The 17,459-nt window shown below is 37.4% G+C and overlaps 1 protein-coding gene across 9 annotated transcripts in view; it reads left to right on the top strand.

The window, feature by feature from the left end:
• The window catches only part of SK (small conductance calcium-activated potassium channel), a 554,217-nt gene that overhangs the window by 291,321 nt on the left and 245,437 nt on the right, over positions 1-17,459 (top strand). The window lies entirely within an intron of this gene.

The following is a 17,459-nucleotide window of genomic DNA, read 5'->3' as shown; positions in this document are numbered from 1 at the left end:
TGATGCCAGTGTGTCAACATCTCCTTACTAGAGAATGTTCCAACATTCAACATTTCGCAATTTTCAGTGAATTTCTCTTTGAATTCAGCTGGATTGATTTTCGGAGCTGTTCACGTAACAGTTTCGTGATTTTTTCCCAAGGGCGGCTTCATATTAATCTCTGATATTCTTTCTATCTCATTACAGTGGTGAACGTCATTTAATGGAAGTAATTTCTGGTTCTAATATTTCTCAGGAAATTTATAGAAATTGGAATTTACTTATGTTCGTTACTTCCTCATTTTGAAGGACATGAAACCAAGGAATTGGTTTGCCTTGTGGCTGGACATTATTATTATTTTTTTTAGAGAGATTTCTATATCTTGACTACTGCTGCCGTTTTTGTCCCCTTGGGACCTGTAAGTAGGTGTTCGTTATAACCAGTTGGGTCAGTTGGCAGACCCATGGTCCTCCTGCTTATCAAATTCCATGAAGATCTGAAAATTTGGCCATAATTTAGGTATCATGACAATACGAATAAAGACTTCACAACAATATTGGTTTGGTTTGATAATGATAATTTGAACAGAAACGAGAAACGGAGAAAATATCTTTCTGTGTTTACCTTACATTGCTTTTATTATGTTTTATTACTTCAATTATTTTTTTTTATCTAAATAAAAACCGTGTAGCATTTCGGTCTTCCAGAATAAGCGATCCGACGGAAGATAACTCGATGAGACGAAGTCAGTCTGGAGAAAGGTTATTTCACTCCTCCAAATAGACGACCTTTACTTTGATCACGATGCAGCGCTTGTCTTTGTAGCAGCAGAATCCTACAAACAAGGGTCTCCATTTAATTAACTGCTGGTAATGGAAACCAACTATTACCGAAGTAATCTTCCCCGGTGATAAATGGTTTGTGGTGCGTGGAAGAGAAATTAACACTATCATTCCTCACCTTTGATATCATTTCTGTGAGAAGTAAGAGAGAACAAGAATTCCAGGAGGATTTTCCAGTTTCCAGTTAAAATTGCCTTTTAACGAACTGTTTCGAAACGTCTCGTGAACTGGGAGGTTGCCATATTTATTGATGTTTCGCAATTTGATTACGCTCATTTTCAAGTGCACTAATTTCCCAGTAAACTGATTATTTTTTCTCACTGTGAAGTATGTATGCCGCTAAGTACGTCAACGTTTGTTCCAGCTTCAGCGCATTCCTTACAGTGCCCTCTCACAACTTCGAGAGATGTGCTAATGTCTTGCGCGAAGGATGCGCCTTGGCCTCCTATGTCCTAGATGCAAGCACATTTCTGGTGTGAAGCGTGTCATCAGCTTCTTATTCATCTTCCTGTGTCGTTATTTACGACTTATTTAGCCTCGAGTCAAGTCATGCAACCCCTCCCTACAGTCTATGCTCCTTTTCGAAGAGGCTGTTTTGCAACAAAAGACTGCAGTTTACGATAAAAGGCAAACCTAGACTTACATCGTTTTTCTAACCCCTGGTGATGTTCGTTTTTCCTCTGCCAATCTGATTTAGAAATAATCATGACCATGCTTTCACGTATTGTCCACTTAACAGTGCATAAAAAGCTCTCTCTCTCTCTCTCTCTCTCTCTCTCTCTCTCTCTCTCTCTCTCTCTCTCTCTCTCTCTCTCTCTCTCTCTATTTATATATATATATATATATATATATATATATATGTGTGTGTGTGTGTGTGTGTATATACATGCATATATATATATATATATATATATATATATATATATATATATATATATATATATATATATATATATATATATATATATATATATAAGTGAATGTTTGCATATTTGGACGCTATAGAAATCCGAACCGCTTGACAGACCCAGACAAAATTTTGCACACGGCCTCAATGTCACCCCAGAAGGGTTTATAACTCAAAATCAAACCCCTACCCTGTGACAGACATAAAAACACAGACAAAACAAATGAAATTTTCCTTTTTACCGATGTTGTCCACCTTTTCTTTAGTAACGTTATGGGAGTCACCAGTAACTTGGGCGGAATTGGAGGAGAAGAAAATGAAGGGAATGGGAGGGAAAAAATCAATGTTTAGTGATGATGTTTTCTACTTCACTATATCGAGCGCTTCTCAACGGGTGCAGTCACCTTTCGAAACGGAAAGGCTAATCGCTCGCGATTCATAGCCGTCTTCAGAGAATTTCGGGACAAACGAGAAGCTTTTCAAAGTCATTCTTTACATGTTTATCGAACGTAATGCGGTGAATTCTCACAAACACAAACAGAAAAAACGCAAAGCACTCACATGATCACACACTATCAAAATAAATCCACCACTCCGATTTCAGCTACTATGCCTAATGATCGCACTTCCATTTCTTGCTTGAGTTTCTGAAGTTTCGTACGTTAACGAGTTAGCTGTACGTTCAGCTACTACGAATTCGTGCATTTTGATGAACTCAGATACCTGCACGACTCTCCTCCGATTTGCCGTGCAGTGCATTTCACGTAATCGATAGAAGGTCCTTCTATTGTTGCAAGAGAGACAGACCATCTCCCCACCCCAACACACAAACGCAGACACACATGAGCACGTATCGTAGAAATACAATATTTTTTATTTATTGCCTTTGTTCAGTGGAGATGCCTTTTATTCCCTTCTAATAGAGGAACGTAACTTATCTCCCCCTTCCCTCCCCTATATCTCCCCTCCCTCCCTCCCCTTCCCCTATATATATGGGTTATTATCAAAGAGTGACATGACAAAAGCTTGACAGAAAATAAGAAAATCAAAGGAGTGACATTACGAAAGAGTGACAAAAACAAAATATCTGCAAAGAATTGAAACATCTAATAACTTGAAACAGTGGTTTCATCGTTTGAAAACTCCCCAAAGGATGCAGTTCAGTCTTTAATTGTTTTCCCAAACTTTTAGCCTTGCAGAAATTGTCTAATTACTTAAAATGCTGGTTTCTGTTATTACAACTACAATAGAATCATGTTTGAACAATCTAAAAGTTTTCTTTCTCGTTCGTATATATTCTATGCAAACAATATTTATTATTACAAATCTGCATTTCTTGAACAGTGCTTTATATACATTCCATCATGGATCAGTACGTCTTTGTTAAATCTCAGATGGACAAGGAGAAGCTTGCTTCTAATGGATATATATATATATATATATATATATATATATATATATATATATATATATATATATATATATATATATATATATATATATATATATATATATATATACTGACATCAACGATCCAGAAATCATGACCATTGTTTCCTCCGTGAAGATAAAAACTGTAATGGTTCTTCTACTCTTCGGGATGTATCCCTTTTCAATACCAATGGTGGCTCAGTATCGGAAGGCAAAGCACACAATCCATCCCCCGATAGATGGAAGAAAGGAAGTAATAGAGACATTAGCAGAATTGAAGTCAAGGTCTAAAATTTCAAATGCGACACCTGCCTTAATTGTCCAAGAGGTTCGACAGACAGTAAACATAAGTGACTCAATAGAGATGCCTTCCACAACTGCTGTGAAACAAGTTGTTCGTCGTATCCGAAAAAAGGAACCAGATTGCGCAGCAAATTTAGTGATCCCAGATAGTTTAAAGATTACCAGAAGTGGAGAAAAAACTTTGATTGTTTGACGCAAAAGATGGAGACACGGCTAATGAAAACGAGAGGCAGCAGGAAAATGTGAGAATTATTGGATTTCGAACTGCCGACAATTTAAAGAAACTATAGTAGCTAACTCGGAGGTCTGGTTTCTCGGTGGAACGTTTAAAACTTGCCCTCGGCTTTTCCGTCAAATATATACCATTCGCTACATGTTTCTTGGACAAACGTTTCCCGTTGTTTATGCCTTACTGCCTGGAAAAACACAGGAGGTATGTGCACCCATGCTTGAATTATTAGTTTAAGTTGCAGAAACAAAGGAAATTGAGTTGAACCCTAAATATATAATAGTTGCAAGCATAAATGCTTTTCAAGAATAATGTCCGACTGCTAAGGCAACAGGGTGTTTGTTTCATCTTTGTCAAAACATATTATATCGAAGTGTCCAGAAGAATGGTCTTGTGAATATCTACAAAAATAATGAAGATGTGGCCTTAAGCATAGAAAAGTTGTCTGGCCTCGCATTTTTACCTCCAGGGGAAATTTGCGATGCATTTTCATATTTGCCAAGCTGTGCTCCATATAACGCTGAAACAGTGCACAAGTATTTTGAAGACACATTCGTGCTGGGAAGGTCCATTGCTGCAAGGCGAAGAGGACGACCAGGACGACTCCAGTAGCGTCACCCACCAAGATTTCCTCCAACTGTATCGAATATTCATCATCTACAGGCATACAATCTTCCAAAAACTAATAATAATTTGGAAGCCTGGCACAGAAGGTTCGAAACGGTGGTAGAACATTACCACGTGGGAGTATTTTTTATGATTAAAGAGTTTTTATAAGAACATCGAACACACCAAGAAGTGGAGCGGCTAATTGCTGGGAATAATCCAATGGGAACAGCGACTTGCTACTGTTATAGCTAGGTATGGTGAGGTTACTAGTGATGAAAATTAAAGAGTAAATATTTTTTTAACATTTGAAAAGATAGTTTTTCATGGTAATGCAGTTATTGAATTTTTATGTCATGTCCAATTAATAAAATTTCGCCTATTTGTTTCCCTTTCTGTAATTGTTCCATCTCTACCACCACTCTGCCACTCCTTCGAAAAGTAACTCCTTTGAACATCTCCCATACACACACGCACACACACACATATATACAGTATTATGTATATATATATACACATATATATGTGTGTGTATGGGAGATGTTCAAAGGAGTATATATATATATATATATATATATATATATATATATATATATATATATATATATATATATATATATATATATATATATATATATATATATATATATATACATACATACATACATACATACATACTAGCTGGCCAACCTGTATCTGCCTGGGAAAACTAAATGTGCATATTTATAAAATAAATTCTGTGTATGTACAGTTTTAATGAGGTGGTACATATCATATGTACAGAAACTCACCAACATAAATAAAATCGCCAACCTCATACGCCACAATACCCCATAGAAAGTAATGTATATTCACCTTGCTTTTATTCTTGCATATCATTGCTCCAGTTTCCATCAAGCCGGCAAGTCATACTGCATTCATTATCGGAGAATATTCAGTATATACATACTGTAACCTCGTATATATATATATATATATATATATATATATATATATATATATATATATATATTTATATATATATATATATTTATATATATATATATATATATATATATATATATATAATCTGTCTTTTTAACGTATGGCTCTGAATTTGTCTTTAGGATTTAAATTGCTAATGATGTTCCTTTGGTATTTAAGAAATATTTGCTAGTATCTCTACATTTCTGAATTCTCCATAGAGTTGGCGAGTCGGTTGAGCTTCGGACTGTCACTCGATGGGCCGGAGTTCAGTTTCCCCGGCCGGCTGATGAAGAGTTAGAGGAAATTATTTCTGGTGATAGAAATTCATTTCTCGCTATAATGTGGTTCGGATTCCACAATAAGCTGTAGGTCCCGTTGCTAAGTAACCAATTGGTTCTTAGCCACGTAAAATAAGTCTAATCCTTCGGGCCAGCCCTAGGAGAGCTGTTAATCAGCTCAGTGGTCTGGTTAAACTAAAATATACTTAACTTTTTCTCCATAGAGTTTAGTTTTCTGTCACAGGGCCTTACTACTTTAGTGTGACTTCCTTTAAGGCATTTCCATCACAAAAAAATTAGAAAAACACGTTTTTTATAAGTCTGATTTTCATTTGATCTACCTTTGAGCAGTAATTGGTTTTCAAAATTGCAAAAAAATTCCCATTAAACCGACTGTATAACGAAATACGTCGCCGTAACGTCACGAATCGGTCGCTATAATGAATTCCGAAAGTTAAAACGAAGAAGGAACGAACGAATTAATGAGGAAATCCGCATTTGTTGACCTATGCAGAGAGAGAGAGAGAGAGAGAGAGAGAGAGAGAGAGAGAGAGAGAGAGAGAGAGAGAGCGAGCAGACCTGCGTGTTTTCTAAGGAAATAGGCTCCACCCACAAAAGTTAAACAGCACAGCCAACAACATGTTCTTCTTCCTACATGATGTTGGTGATCATGTAATAAATGACGTAGGATCGTGTGTAGGACCAATCGAACACCGTACGCAAAGGGAGAATGTGTTTGTTTAGTTTTTATATCATATAACGTCTTCAACCATATGTATGAACCGGGGGGGCATATGACTTGTGATTATTGCATTCCACGTGATGAAGCGGCTGCCAGATGTCGCGGATGTAAAAGTAACAGTTATTTTTCTCTATATATTCCTTTTATGTTCGGCTACTTTTGTAAAGAAGCACGTATTAGAGTTATGGAATCATTTGAGGTATAATGATGTATCATCTCAACTTCTGTAGGCTACTATTTGTACCAAAAGTTGCCTACTACTGTTCTTTTGTTGCTTATGCAAATGCTGCCTTCCACTTTTTTGCATCGTAAATTGTTGTTCTTTTCTCTAGGTAATAATTTAGTAATAAACCTCACAGACAGCGATAGATTTAGCTCCAAATTGTTTGAGTGATGCCCTGAGAGAGAGAGAGAGAGAGAGAGAGAGAGAGAGAGAGAGAGAGAGTGTTTGATAGTGGTTTCTGCTGGTTGAAAGCATCGAATTTAGCCACTACTACACATGCCCGTACACAGCTGTGCTTACTACAGAAAGAAATTATCAATTTAGGTTTCAATGTAGATTATGACCAAAATTCACGTAAATTCTGAAATATAGGGGATTTATTGTTGTAGGTTAATCATACGTCTGGCTTCTCCTGGAAGAAAAGGTGGAGCGTCACTGAAGGAAAAAGGTGACCTTAAAACGAAAATTTCATTTGTTTTGTCTGTGTTTGCATGTCTGTCACGGAGTAAGGATTTAATTTTTGAGTTATAAAGCTTTCTGGGGTGACATAGAGGACGCGTGCAAAATTTTGTCTGGGTCTGTCAAGTGGTTTGGATTTCTATAGTATCCAAACAAATATACAAACATTCACTTTTATATATATATATATATATATATATATATATATATATATATATATATATATATATATATATATGTGTGTGTGTGTGTGTGTGTGTGTGTGTGTGTGTATGTGTGTGCGTGTGTCTATTTACGCTACTCTTAGAATATCTCCTAATTTAATACGACTTTTTTAGTTGCTTCCCCTCTCTCTCTCTCTCTCTCTCTCTCTCTCTCTCTCTCTCTCTCTCTCTCTCTCTCTCTCTCTCTCTCGTGTTGTTAAATTTATATTATTATTATTATTATTATTATTATTATTATTATTATTATTATTATTATTATTATGTCATGTTTCTAGGAGTACCTAGCAAACTTTCAAGTTATGGTCTTGAACTCATAGTAATGAATTAAGACCTACGGTTGTGTAACCAAAAACATTTGTGGGTATTATGCTTCACGTTGCATTTTCATCAAGTGTAACATTTCTTTCCAGACAGTGTACTTAGGCCTTGTATGACCATTCTCACTCAGGCTGTTGAGAAGTTCGGTTTTCATTGTTGGTAATACTGATGATATGGTTCGTTAGGCTTGAGAAAACCACCTTGCCCCTTTTGATGTCTAAAGGCGCATTCAAAGGACAGGACATCTCATTTTGACGATGTTACGTTGACTTCAACAAATTCTAATTCAATCCTGTTATTATCTGCTATTCCCTAGCATCGCATTTGTGATTTGCCATGGTTCTCCTTCTATTCTGAACTGAATAACAAATTAAATATAAAAGTGAAGGCAGTTGGCATGCCGAGACAGAGAGATAGAGAACATGAAATACCTATTTATTTTTTCTGCATCGATCGCGTCAGCGCTCTCAAGGGTACGATGTTTCAGCAGATTTTAAAGCGCTTATTGTCACCATTTTTCATTTTGCCTCAAAAGTGTCTTCTTTTCTCAAAAAAAAAAAAAAAATAACGGCAGTAAACGTCTACTACATCTTCATCTGGGCTTTTTATATGCAAATACTTGAGCCGATGAGACACATATTGATGTCTACAGGCTTCGAGCTTTGGCGATAATCCCCGCTATGGAAAGACGACGGTGCAAGATGAAGGTAGTAAAGCGTTGAACGGCTCTTGAGCTATAGGGCTTCCAGGCCAGATAGGCGACGTTCCAAAGAAATGTTTAGCCCGAGAGAGGCGTCGATGCCGATTCCATTTCAGTCAGTGAGGACTGAATTTGCTCCTCATGGATCTGTTCTCTCTCTCTCTCTCTCTCTCTCTCTCTCTCTCTCTCTCTCTCTCTCTCTCTCTCTCTCTTTCTCTCTCTCTCTCTCTCTCTCTCTCTCTCTCTCTCTCTCTCAGTTTCATTTTTCTTATTAAAGAACTGAAGTGTATATATATATATATATATATGTGTGTGTGTGTGTGTGTATACATATATACAGTATATATACATATATGTATGTGTGTACACATATATACAGTATATATACATACTCGTAAATATATGTATATTTATTTATTTATTGCAGGAAATAGCTGAAGCGACTGACTAATCCCTCCGACTCTGAGCTTCTTCTATTCTTGGCTGCACCTCATTATGGTTGACTGACTACCAGGTGCAGAATACACTGCTTAGGGCAGCAAAGGTGACTCTAAAGAGTGTTTTTGCAGAAGAGGGTTATGTCGCTCTGATCTTGCCCGGTACTCTAACCTGGATCCTCTCGCTTTTGAAAAATCATCTTCCAAAACGGTTGTCGCAAATACACTAGAAGAATGGGAAATATGGTTCCATAATCTTAACCTCTTGCTTATGACGTCAAACATGGGTGGAAAAAGTCAACTGACTGGCGTAGAGGAGATGGAAAACGGGCGAATGCACAGAAACCTCACCTCGCAAGCCATGGATCTTTAATTAGCGTAGTGCTAAGGTTTCGATAATCGACATTGCTCAGCAGCTTTGCATCAGCAAAATGCCGCTTATAAGATGTATGCGGCGAAGGAAAGGAAATGAGAATATATTGCACATACAGTAGGTACACGACACCCTTAAATTCGGCCCAGTGTTCTACAAACCGCACCCCTCCCACCCCCAACAAAAAGTTAAGTATATCTTAGTTTTACCAGACCACTGAGCTGATTAACAGCTCTCCTGCGGCTGGCCCGAAGGATTAGACTTATTTTACGTGGCTAAGAACCAGTTGGTTACTTAGCAACGGGACCTACAGCTTATTGTGGAATCCGAACCACATTATAGCGAGAAATGAATTTCTATCACCAGAAATAAATTCCTCTAACTCTTCATCAGCCGGCCGGAGACTCGAACTCGGGCCTAGCGAGTGCTAGTCCACATATTTACCGACTCACCCAACGAAGAGCTCCCACAAATTGCGTTGCAGTCAAGAGGGAAAATAAACAGAAGCCTATTTTCTCTCGTGACCGAGAAACCCATTCACAAACAAAATACTGAGAGAGAGAGAGAGAGAGAGAGAGAGAGAGAGAGAGAGAGAGAGAGAGAGAGAGAGAGAATTTGTTTGACGAGTTGTGTAACTACCTTAAAGTAAATACAGATAATTTCCTTTATTTTACATTACGTACAATATATGAGTATTTTATATCAAGACTAAAAATTCAGAATGAATAAGGGTAAGTGAATTACAAAACATACAATAAATCATTAAATTTCTGTAATGCCATTTACGAAAAGTTTTTCCCACAAAATCATGCAGACAACGTATTGCGGAATAAGCAGTCATTTAAAGTCAATACTCGAAGAAGTATTAAGCGATGAAGTTCTGAAAGAATTTAGCAAGTGCAATATACACTCGAATACCTCTTAACCCTTTGGATCAGTTATGAAATGTTGACCGGTCATTCAAAGGTCTAATCGTTGACATGGCAAATCAGCTAAAAAAAAAAAATCCAGATATTGCTGCTCACTTATCAGCACTGTCAAAAAATGGTATATAGTCCTTCGAGGTTTATTGCGTAAAAATGTAATAGAAATCAAGAAAGCCTATATAATTTGAAAGAATATTTCACATGGCCTAAACATTTTTACCATGTCTTAAACAGTTAAATCAAAGCAAATTTTTTTTAAGAATACGTATAGTTTTTTCGTTGTTGTTCGTGGCTCACTTTAGCTCATCATTCGTCATTTTTAACTTTTTTCATATGCCATAATAAACTAAAATATTGAGCTTCGAAATAACGCCGGAATGAGCATCATAGCACAAATTGTAAATTTACTAGCGATCAAAGAAAAGTATTACACACAACAATTACGACCAGTGAGATGCAGGTGTGTCTGGAGCAGAAACTGGCTCCCCTGACTGATTCAGAGGGTCGAGACAGGTGAGGTCATTCATCCGCGATTGAGTTCATGCCAAATTCGGAAGTTGAATCATGTATGCTTCAGTGGCCTTTCTGTTGTGTTTTCTACGGAGCCACTCCCTGTTACGGGAAACGGCTCAGTGTTGCAAAAATATGCATTTGCGTGTGCATGTGTGTAAATTTATTTCTATTACTTTGTACGCCAAGTATATGCATATGTAAGTTTAGACAATTCTAACGCTTTTATTGATATGAATGTCTAAGGACACGTTCCATGGCCACCTGGACTTGACGGGATTGTGCTTCCAGGTGCGTTTTGCGTACTTAGCGGAGAAAAACCCAAAAAAGCAAATGGCAGGCTCATCTGGAGCGTCCATGAGTGCCCGAGAGACAAGTATCTCCCCGAGGGAGGCCCCAAGGTGGCAAACCCGAAACAGACTGCAGACTTCCATTAAAGCCAAATCCGAAAATGCGGACAAGATGCGCCAGCAAATGAAGGGCTCAGTCACGTTCACTTTTGCAAAAGTTTTCAGTTTAGTCTTCTTCTTCTTTTTAAGCCTTGTAGGAGGTGTTATCCCCATCCCTTTCACTCTTTATGCAAATGATCTGATATTTATCTAAAGTAGCAACGAAGCATCATTACCTGATGGCTCTTGCATTTCCCCAGAAAAGTGAAATACGTCACTTCCCGTAATGTCATAGCAAGTATGAAAATCATACGGTTAGAAGATTCGGCTATAGTTATGCAGTAAGAACAATCCTCGTCAGATAACGTTTGAGGTGTACGGAAAAATGGGACTTAATCGATGAAATTAACTCGTATTGTAGTTTCAGTTATATGGAAAGGGGATAAAAAAACAGTGAAGTTGACGGCTACTTTAAGTAATACAAGTTTCGGCAGGATGATATCAGTTTTTCTCTATAATCTATGAATGCATTTAGCACCATTTCTCTCTCTCTCTCTCTCTCTCTCTCTCTCTCTCTCTCTCTCTCTCTCTCTCTCTCTCTCTCTCTCTCTCTTTACTTCACCCTTTTTACTTACTGAGTTGACACTGCAGGAAAAACACATAATTCAAATAAAGAAAATGAATCGAAATCAACGTATTAAAGATGTACCAAAGAGATCTTTATGACATATTGAAACTTCAGTACAGAGATTTCGAATTGAGAAAAAATGTTCGTTCAAGAACTCGTTTTTTCATGTGGCCAAGAATAAATCAAAGTGAAATTTAATCAGTGATTTATTTTTGTAGTTGTGTTTATTTACAAGGTTGATTTTACCATAGATTAAAGGTATAAAGATACAATTTATAGCCTTAAATTGGATACTGATTCACACAACTAATGATGGAAAGACCTTCACCCCACCATTTGCCTACAAATAAAGGTGCTGTTGTTGTTTGATATTATTTGAATAGTTATTTTGAAAATGCTATCAAATGGTACGGAACACATTTTTTTTTTCAAAATGCATATATAGAATATGATATCTTATTATTGCAGTTGTATTAGTTAATATTAATCGTTGATAATGTTCGTGGCAGATACAGTTTTCTGGACATTATGCTTTGTGCGAAATCACTGGAATTATAAGTGAGATACAACCAATCTTAATATACAGAGAATTCCGTAGAAATGGCAACAACGGTCACTTGCTGTCTATCAGGATTCTAAAACTGACGCCCCTGTGAGAATCTGTTCCCACTTTGAGTAACCTCCCAGTACAACGCACGTAAGTCCCATGATCACATCTCGGGCACGTATATTTATAAACAGCACTGGATTTTAGAAGAGAACTAAGGCTGCCTTTCGTTTTGAATAGAGATCCGATTATTAACGGATTTTTGGAACGATTTAGGTTCAACGCCTGGAATTTTTGTAATAATTGTCAAGAATTTATTTCTGCGAAGGTCATCATGAAAAAAAGGGAAGCTAGCAAACATTTTCAGTGTCTTAAAAATAACTGCTTCCCAGACAAACTGCTGTTTAGAATGCTTAAGAAAATGCCAGACGCTCGGTTCAGTTCATAGAGGTGCCAACGGTATTGACAGCTCCGAAATTAAAAATGTTTGCTAGCATCTCTTTTTTTTTTCATGATGAACGTTGCAGAAAAAAGTTCCTGACAATTATTTTTTAAAAATTCCAGACGTTGAACCTTAAAATCGTTCTAAAAATCCATTAACAATCGGATGTCTATTCAAAACGAAAGGCCGCCTTAGTCCTCTTCTAAAATCCAGTGCTGTTTAAAAATATACGTGCCCGAGATGTGGTCCTGGGAATTATGTGGGTTGTACCCGGAGGTTAATCAAAGTGGGGACAGATTCTCACAGGGGCGTCAGTTTTAGGACCCTGATAGACCGCAAGTGGGCTTGTTGCCATTTCTACGGAATCCTCTCTATATCAAGATTGGTTGTATCTCACTTATAATTCCAGTGATTTTTCACAGTTTTAGATCAGGCAGTAGATTGACAAGCCCCCGAACAATCAAATATTAGGAACCACTCTAAGTTATGTAAAACGTACATCGATGATAAGGACTTTACAATTATAGGTCAAGTATATTATGAAAACGACCTAACTACCTTGGCGTCCATTATGATAAAAAAATAATAGTTAAGTCTCTAAATACGCAGTCCTCTATTCAGTTGTTTATCGCTTAAGGAGCGCTGTTTGTTTTGGCGAAATTCGTTTAGTCACTGCCCGTCCTTTACAAGGATAAGGTACAAAGTGGCCTTACTATTTTAGTATTTTATACACTTAGTGTTTTAGAATTTTACAGATTTTTTTTGCGTAATTTTAATGTTTAGTGTATTTTCATGTTAAGGTGTTTATAGATTATTTTAAATTTTTGAACAAGCTGATGTTCATTGGATTTTATTAAATATTGGATAATTTTTATGGGTCATGCAGTGCTTGGCTTTCATGTTCGTATTCTATCCTTGAGGATGCGACTATGAGTCGTGAAACGTTGGCAAAATAAATGAGCCTGGGTACGATGCCTTTCCCTTTGAATCCCCTGATGATGATGATATATATATATATATATATATATATATATATATATATATATATATATATATATATATATATATATATATATATATAACAGTAATAATAAAAGTGAATATTTGTATGTTTGGATGTTATAGAAATCCGAGCTGGTTGACAGACTTAGAAAAAATTTTGCACTTGGCTCCTATGTCACCCCAGAAGGTTTATAACTCAAAGTCAAACCCCTACCCCATGACAGACATACAAACGAAGACAAAACAAATGAAATTTTCGTTTTTACCGGTGTTGTTCACCTTTTCGTCAGTAACTGTATGGGAGTCACCAGTAGCTTGGGCAGAAAACCACCACCTTTTCTGTTGGTTACATCATTAAACTCCTCCCACAGTCCACTGCAAACCCTGTCATCAGTTTAGTACATCCAAAAAATGTAAACTGATCTGTTTGACTGTATTAGAATTACTTTCATTCAGTCATAAAGCAATGTAATTCAAAATATAACTTGTACCACCACACCAGTCAACCCTTACAATTCTCACCACGGAAAAAAGTAGTAACAGACCAAATGTTTCTGTGACAGGCCTACCCCCCATTAAAATGTATCTTAATCATACCTTGACAATAAAATATAAATTCTTAAGTACCTTGTGGTAATACCATCATCATATCTAAGTACTTAATCCACGAAAAAAAAAAAATCGTAGTTACGGCAAAACTTTGGAGATCAAGAACTAATTCATCACCATCCGCGCATGCGTATTAGCAGACCAAATGATTCCGTGAAGATCTACCCCCTCATTAAAAAATAACTCGCGAAGAAATTACCGTATTTTTTTCAGTGTTCATCTTAAGCCAAACGTATTTTAATTATGCACTGCCAATGAAATACAAATTTTTAAGTACCCTGAGGTATTACCGTCATCATACCTAGAATAAATCTCCTTTGGTTTGTTGCAGTGAATTTCACGTAATTGATAAAAGGTCCATCTACTGTTGAAAGGGAGACAGACCTTTCCTCCCCATACACACACACACACAAATACACAGACACATCTAAGCACGTATCTAGAAGTATAAGATTTTTTATTTATTATTGTCTTTGTTCAGTGATGCCTTTTATTCGTTTCTAACCTACTAGGGGAACGTAGCTTCTCTCCCCCCCCCTTTATCTTCCCCTCACCCTCCCCTCGCCTTTCGGGTTTCCCCTCCCCCTTCCCTCTTCCCCTCCCCTCTCCTTCCACTTTCCTTTCCTCTCCTTCGCTCTTTCCTCTCCCCCTTCTTTCCCCTCCCATACCATCCCCCCTCCCCTCCCTACCCATTTCCTTTCCTTTCCCCCGCTCTTTCCCCTCCCCTTATCCTCCCCTTTCTCTCCCCTCCCATACCAACCCCCTCCTATCCCCTTCACCTTCTGCTTCCCCTACCTTTCCTCCCCCCCTCCCCCTTCCCCATCCCCCCTCCTCTATCATCTCAGTGCTTCCCCTTTCCCCTCCTTCCCTCTTTTCCCCCCCTCCCCCTTCCCTCTTCCCTCCCACTGCCCGTAGACTGTTATTTAAAGTGTTCACGGGCCTACTGTACCTGTAGGCTGTTATTCAGTTTTTCCGGGAGCCAGGTTGGTCAGCTAGCGCATATATATATATATATATATATATATATATATATATATATATATATATATATATATATATATATATATATATATATGTGTGTGTGTGTGTGTGTGTGTGTGTGTGTGTGTGTGTGTGTGTGTGTGTGTGTGTGTGTGTGTGTGTGTGTATGTACGGCGTGATCGTGCATGTAGACCGGCAGAATATATACACTCATATGAAGATGAATTTTTTTGTCCCCGTAATTTGTAACAAGTTGAGGTTTTTTTTTTAAGCTAAAGTATTATAATGTTGATCAACTTCCTGTTTCCTATGAATTTCTTTCCTGACGCTGTCACCCTTGTTTCGAGGAAGCCTGCGGTAATTTTATTATCTTAATGCTGTATCGAAGTTTCGTGAAATTTGTTGGCTCTCTCTCTCTCTCTCTCTCTCTCTCTCTCTCTCTCTCTCTCTCTCTCTCTTAGTTAGGGGAAATGACATGCCTGTGTTGAAATTTTATGTTTTACGACAGAGAAAGTGACTCGCTGAAAAGAAATGGCTTCACCCTTTTCTATCCATGGTCATACTATAATAAAAATAACTGTTATTTTGTCGTTTTAACGGAAATCACGGCTGACTCGTCAGCTTGAAGCTCGAAAAGATGCTTAGCACATCTTTCTGCTTTTCAGATTTTTATAAAGGTGATTTTTGTGTACGTGTTCAGCACTTTTTATGGTGGAGGGATTCTGTGTGATGGGATGGAATTCGTATAAAAATCACCCAGCATTTTACCAGTAACTTTGTATCTTTACGTGTGAGGAAAGGGTAACATTATAAATAACATGATGGGCGTCTTTGTACGCGTTTTCCCAGTTTTTCTTTGCTGTGTAAAGTCAGTGATGGGTGCCGGTGGCTTCGAGGTACTTTAAAAATAACCTGCAGATTGGCCTCTGCACTCAGAGTTCAGACGGCTGCGAATGGCATGAAGAGATCGTTGTCATTGATATGAGCAGAAAGTGTCATTGATGTGTGCAATGATCAGACTCCTGTGGTCCCGCAACAGATTTATCATAGTTTACAACATTCATTTTGGATCACTGCATAACTTGTGATGTGACCAGGGTCCCGCTTTTAGGCGGGACAGTCCCGCTTTTTCAACGTCTGTCCCGTTTCTTTTTTTTACTTTTGTGACTTTTGTCCCGCTTTTTCGTGCTACAAAAACAAAACCGTGCCCATTTTAATTGAATATTACTGATATTTTGTTTAATTTTGCCATTTCACTAGCTGGTAACTAATATCGTCTTCTCCGACTGCTACGACACCCAGTGAAGTTATTTAAAATGTTTTGGATTGATTCTTGATATATATATATATATATATATATATATATATATATATATATATATATATATATATATATATATATATATATATATATATGAAATGTCCCCTTTTACAGAAAAAATCTGGTCATATTATGCATAAGACTATATTGTTTTATCATTTTAATCCAGTGAATTAAAACTGAGTTCTTACAGTCATTCATTTTCAGTAAATAATGTCAAAATATCACCATTAGTCCAGGGAGTTTTTGCTCCTAAAGCTCTATTGAATGTGGAGATTATGTAAGGCCCTGCGCGCAGAAGAGTCCATTCCCCTTAATGTATCGGCCGAAAGTTGAATAATACAGAGCCAGAATAGAGATAGACATGGTCACTACTACATTGCTGGATTGTTGGTTGCCACAAAAGGAGGTGGAGGAGTGTACGTGGATATTTTGGGATCCCGGGGTTGTCATTACGGGAAATACGGATGGGGAGGGGGGTGGTGTTGTAAAAATAACAGTCCATATTCCTTTAGCTTAGGCTAAACGCTTTCCTTAATTCTGTCCGTTTGGAAAGTTTTTCTGTCAGGAACAGAAGACGGCTCTTAAAGTTTACACGATGAATTTGCTTTTCTACTTCTCTATCGTTTCATTTTCTGATTAAGAACATTTTTTTCAGTTTCGTAAAAATAGTTTGAATGCTTATCACCAATGACTGAGCAACAGGTGAGACGGAGAAAAACGTGTATTAGGCAAACCTTAAACAACAAATATTTTTATGCTGCCTTGAGAGTGATGGTAGTTGCAGCTCATTTTTTTCTCTCCTGAAAATCCTTTTTCAAATTCCCATCTCAACGGTTAACAATGTAATATACAAACGTTTTTATTACTTTTGTGACCTTTTACAGGAACGTATGGGGTAAACAAATCTCTCACAATGAGAGATCTCATTTTCTTCCTTATTTTCTCTCGAACGTCAATATGAAAGACTCGTGGTTTTCCTTATAAGTTTTTGATACCTACTGAATTGGAAGACACCGACAGATTGTCGCTCTGCGCGTTCCTTGGGCTCCTTGATCCGCATTGGTGGGTTTAAGAGGTGCGGTT

The sequence above is a fragment of the Macrobrachium rosenbergii genome, chromosome 28 (genome assembly GCF_040412425.1).
Source record: "Macrobrachium rosenbergii isolate ZJJX-2024 chromosome 28, ASM4041242v1, whole genome shotgun sequence".
Lineage (NCBI taxonomy): Eukaryota > Metazoa > Arthropoda > Malacostraca > Decapoda > Palaemonidae > Macrobrachium > Macrobrachium rosenbergii.
This window is presented reverse-complemented; position numbering and strand designations above follow the sequence as displayed.